This window comes from Aulostomus chinensis, chromosome 20 (genome assembly GCF_037954235.1).
Source record: "Aulostomus chinensis isolate RoL2024-O1b breed Wild chromosome 20, RoL_Achi_v1.0, whole genome shotgun sequence".
Classification (NCBI taxonomy): Eukaryota; Metazoa; Chordata; class Actinopteri; order Syngnathiformes; family Aulostomidae; genus Aulostomus; species Aulostomus chinensis.
Genome location: NC_141339.1, coordinates 24,294,936 through 24,300,935, shown reverse-complemented (window position 1 = coordinate 24,300,935; position 6,000 = coordinate 24,294,936).

Sequence of the window (6,000 nt, the reverse complement as noted above, 5' to 3'; positions counted from 1 at the left end):
CACTATACACAACATCATTCAGTCTGGGAAGTACAAGCAGTTTTTTTTTTCACCAGGGGTCAATTTGTTTTGATAAAAATTGACCACTTAAGCCCACTATTCTTTACAGGGGTCACAGGATCAGACGATAATCGCAGCCGATTGTGACTGAGTGGAGGATAATCTCAAACAAATCTGACATCATTCCTGATTATTATTTTATTTTTCGTCCGGAGCTTCAGGATCAGAGCACGTAGAAAACAACGAGGCATCTGAATTTTCCAGCGTCCCAGGAAGGAGGAAAGTTCTTGTGAACTCTTGGTTTCTCTCTGCGTCACTTGTCTGGTTCCCACTGAATGTTGGGCCTTCCCTGGAAAACAGGCTTCTCTTTAATGGTTCCCGTTCCTTTAGTGCTCCATAAAACTGATGAACGCTGAAGAGCAGATTAAACCAGCCTGCTGACAGAAGCCTTCACCAGCTCCAAATTTAGCTCCTGATTGGTCAGTTCTTCACAAAACCAGTTATTGATAAAGAGCCAATTCCTCATTTGTAGAGGAACTCTCCAGCTGCTGCCCGACTGATTTCCCATGATTCCTTGCTCACTGACCTCCTTCACAGAGAGTAAACAGATCCTGACGGAGGCTCTGCTCTACTAACCCTTCTGTTTATGGTTACACAGCTGTTACCACGGCGACAACACCTTCACGCCCTGCAGACTTCCAGCCCTCAGATACACAGATGGGTAGGAGGCCTGGGGGGGCCACTGTGGCAGGGCCGCGTTCCATTCCAAGGAGCTGAAACTTGTCGCATCGAGTTCAGACGTTTGTTTGCAGATCATCGACCTTCCAGCATAAGGAATGAGCTCCAGAGGAGCCGCCGCTTTGAGATGTGACACGTCCCAGGATTCCCTCCGCGCCCTGGCTCTCACGGCCCGACGCGGCGTCACACCCTCCATGTCAGTGCTGTTATTTTTAGATCATGTGTAAACAGGGCTGTATGGCGCGCGCACACAATTTGAAGTATGGGTGACGTTGAAGCGCCGGTCTGTATTTGTCTCCAGGGGTGATGTAAAAAGACTTGACATCACTGTGAATATCGAGGAGGCGGGGCTTGTTCCTGGATAATAACAGCAGCTGTTTCACATTTACATACGAGAGAACATACGTGACACGTTCCAACACTTATAGTTTCCTCCTCACTTCACTCCTTCTGCCAGTTTTAATAATTAATTGCATCAGATTGTTGTGACCATGAGCTTCAATCCACAACCCGTTCATCAATAATCAGACCAAAGGAGGAAATGGCGGCAGGGGGGCGGGGTTCTATCTTCTGGAACTCTGTAGATTTGATAAAAAGAACAACTATGAAGAACAAAGACTCCGCCCTCCGCAGGTTCAAGGCTCTCCTCCGGTGAGTTGGGATCCGAGCGCTGACAGCAGGTGACGCCCATTCCTGATGTCAGGAACTCAGTTCATCCGCCATCGATGAAGTTCAACCTCCACCAATCGCAACTTGTTTCCTGATATTGCATCACCGCGGCGACTGTGTGCTTCACTCTGCTGACCATGACTCAACATGTTTTTCCCAGCAAGTGTTTCGCCTCATTCCGGCTCCTCTCTCAGGCGCGACAGTGACACAGCAGCCCTCAGGGCGCCGTGACCTCTGACCCCATTTCATCATGTTGTTTGTACTGCAGTTTATCAGGTTCAACCCAGGAGAAACCTCTCGTCCGGGTGACTGGAGGAGAGTCTGATTGGTGACCTCAGCACGCCGCTAACAGTGACACAACTACACCTGTCCGTAATAACAACCTTCTTCTGGCCGTGGTGATGCAATCCATGACTTGAACCATCACGCCACCCCAACCCTTCTGTTTCCTTTACAAGCCTGATCCTGATCCGTCCGACTCACCTGGGCAGACTCCAGGAGCCAAGGGACGTTTGGTGAGTGTCGTCTACGCTGGGCTGCTGGTCGCCGCCCCACAGCAGGTCGTCATTTCATCACTTCATCCAGATCAAGATATCAAAAACACAAAACATATCGCAGCAACGCGCGGCGCCGCCAGCAGGGATGACCATGACAGACAGGAGGTGGGAAGTCCCACCACGGCACTGACAGGCACCGGGTTTGGGTCCAACACATTTGATCCATCAATGAATGGCACCTGGAACCAAATCCATTCTTCAACTTGTGTTTTTGCTCTGAAGTGAAGAGGAGCAGCAGGAGCGAGCGGCTTTAGCTCGTGGGAACAGGCTGGTGACAAGAGAGCGATGTTGTGATGTCATCTCGTCACCGGAGGGTCGCGGGACGGCCATCAGGCGCGGAGACGGAACCATGTCTTCTCACTCATGAGCTTCCTTCTCCAGTGACTGAGAGGTTAATTCATCATCACACGGTTCGTCACCCCATGATGAGGTCGTTATCTTGGGGTCGTTCGTCATCATGGATTCTTTTCTTCTCACAAAATAACAGCACTAAAATACAGCAACTGCATGAACACCATGGAGGGACATCAATCGCGTCCTCAGGGTCGTCTACTACTCCACCCTGATTTTACACACATATTTCAATACTTTATTGTACTATGTTTCTACACTTTGTGTTTTTGAGTACGACTGATGACACCACAACATCTTGAATCTTCCCCTGCAGAGTTACAGCTGCACTGATGTCAGAATCATGTTTCATTAAACAGTTTTACAGCCCAAGGATTGAACCGATTCCATCTATCCGACTCTGGGTTGGTCGGTTTGGGCCAATCAGAGAGCCCATGTGAAATGACATCACCTCTCCAATCAGTAGTGTGACCTCAGCCTGCATCATCATGAATACATAATGAGATACAGACAGCATCCAATCAGAGGAGGCCTGGACTATCAGGTAATGAGGCCTGACGGCAGCCAGCCAATCAGAAGCCGGCTGCTGGAGCTCAGAGGGAATCAATAATGTAGACCCACTCACAGTCGCCCTCAGCACCGTTACCGTAAACACTTGAGCAGAGGCACAAGGACTCACGTGAGGGAGAAGACTTAAAATGTAAAAGTGAGAGGAAGACAGGATGATGTCAGTGTGATTCACTGCCAGGAGCTGTGAGTCACCACGGCAACAGCAACTTAAACCACAGTTATTGAGTCAATCTTGTAATATCACACTGTCACCGTCCGTCAGCTCAGCCTACAGGCCGACCTGGGCACTTTCATCCTTGTGACAGCGGGGGGGTCGACCAGCAGCTTTCCTCACACTACTACTGATTTGTCAACAGCAGTAATGGACACTAGTACTTCTCATAGAAGCAGCAACTGTAGTAGAACTACGACCATCAGAAGTAACGGTACTGGACAACTTAATTTACGACTGATAACACACGTAAAGACAGTGAATTTGAGAAAGTGACAACAGACAATGAGCAAGAGAAGACCGAGAGTGTCTGACGGAGACTCATCACCTGTCGATGTCACGGCGCCTCCCTCAGACAGCCGTGGTCAAGGTGGCAGCAGCAGCGATGCTTTCTCCTCCCAGAGTACAAACTGTGGGTTCGAGCCCATTCATGGACGGGAAGATGTTCTCTTCCGGAGCAGCAGGGGGCAGTAGGGCCCACTTCCTTTACGATGAGAACGTACGTGAAGGGCTTTTTTGACACACGTGGACGTGTGCTGGTGAAGTATGTGAAATATGTTTCTGTATCTCTGATTAAAGCTCGTGGCGTTTCGCAGCTGTCAGTCACTAGCTGGCGGTGCGATGCGTGACTTCAGAGTTTTCTTGAACGCAGCTTACAATAAAAAAGACACAAAAACAAAACACAGGTGTACAACGGTTGACAGAAAAGAAGTTTCTTCTGATCAAAATGAAAATGTTTCCCAGGAATGATGCAGCGGATCTTGTGGAGTGGGAGCGCTGGGTCCTGCTGCCAACAGCTTCCAGCTGATATCCCAATTCACGAATGGGTTTCCTGATATTTGACCGGAAGGACAGACGCCACTGACAACAGGAACAAACGTTGTTCAATTATTTTCACTTAGTTGTGGGCCACTGGTTCAGACGTCGCCCGTCAGCGACTTGGACTTCCAGATCAATGGTGGGGATTTCCAGCTCTGGACCATCAACAGCGAGAACAAACAGCTCTAAGTTCACACTCATCAGTCATGTGGCGGGAGCTAATTTCAGCTCAACCTGCTGGGCTAACGTGACACCGGCCAGCAGCGCTTCCACGGAAAAATGGCTCACCACTGAAATTACTCAGCAAGGGATAAAGACGCTTTGATGCAACAAAGCCTCCATTTGGACGCTCTGTTATTGCTTTATTTCATCAGAGGCGGTGATGCGTCAGAAGTCTTCCAGCATCTCAGCCAGTCATCAGGTCACAGGGTTACCAGGCCGCAGATGATGAGCAGCTGTGTGTGGAAACACGGAGCAGGTGAAACCTCACAAACCACACGTCAGCTTCATCATGTGACTCTTCGACTACACACAGAGAGTCTGTGTGCTTCTGGGACATCAGGACACTGTTAGGGTGAAGTCTCTTCTTGTGCAACATCCCCAGAGCCACAGAAGAAGACAGAGGCTCTTCTGTAGGGAGCCCAGACCCACGCTAGTTAGCTTAGCACAATGAGCGACAGCGGGACGAGGTGAGGAAGCGTTCTGGTTCAGTCGTTCCCACAGTAATTCCCCCACTGCACATCAACACACCTGCAGGGAACCTCACACATCTACACCTGACGGATGCCGTCGCACTGTTTCCACTTCAGCACTGGATCCCTCGAGCCTCTACAACTCCAGGAGCATTTGAAGTGTCAGTGGATCGCCGATCCTCCGTCTGGATCAAGGAGCCCTGGATTCTACCAGACATTTCTGGACAGTTTAGCTGCTGTTAGCTGTCAGTCTCCGTTAGCTTCAAGCTAAATGAACAAGGCTGGTTCTCCCTGCATCCTGGAGTCATGAAGAAGTGGTCGAATTATCATGAGATGTTGGTACGTGACGCAGTGAGAGCCTGGTGTTCCATTTCTCACCCCTGAACACCCCCTCAACACTCAACTCCTCCTTTAAATCACGTTTCACCTTCAACACTTCAGCTCAGCCTGCACACCTCCCTGGAGAAGGGGAAGTCATGTTCTCACGCACCAACACACACACCTCTCATGTACTGAGGTGAATCTATGAAGTTGACTCGCGTTTGGCTCCGCCCCACCCCGCCTCCTCCGATTACCTATGAACTGGCGCATTAAGTTACTTTGGCTTCCATTTTTGTTTTGTCTACTCGCTGATTGTGTTGTTTCCTTTCCAAGCAGTTTCATTCTGATAAGAAACCAAAACCATCACTTCTTCAAAGCTCCACCGTCAAGGCTGAGGGGGAATTCAGGCTGACGGCAGCAAAGTTCCTTGTAGCAGACGAGGACGAAGACGTACGCCTCCAATAGGACGTGAACACAAGCACCTGACTGATGAGTCACAGCACGTTTGTCTTCCACTTCAATCATGTTTGCTTTGGACGCAGAGTGACTTTGAGAGAGAAAAGTGGTAAATTCCGTGTTTGTTTCAAATAAATCTGCATCTTAACAAGACGCTGATTGACCTGGAAAGCAGGAAGCAGTGGACACCACAGAGACAGGAGGTTCGTCTGGGCTGGGGAGGGAGATTGTTTCCTCCTTCCTCAATGACACTAGTTAGACTTCAAACTAAAGGTCTCTCCTTCCCAAACAAAAACTGAAGTGTATTATTGCATTGTGGCACATTTTCTGCATGAAAGCTAACTTTACTAGCAGCAGCAGCCCAAATCAGTGTGGTTTTTGAAATAAAACCTTGATAACTGAACTCTCGGCCCTTCATGCAGACTCAGAGGACAGAGAGACGAGAAGCTGGAGCCCCTCCTCTAGGGAGCTAAGACCAAGGCTAGTTAGCTTAGCCCAATGGCTGGAAGTGGGTGGAAGTGTTAGCATCAGCTAGCTCAGGTCCAGGATTCTGGTGTGTCCAGCAGGAATCCTCCTCCTGCTCGCTCTTCTAGTCCTCAACCAACGTTTGGTTCAA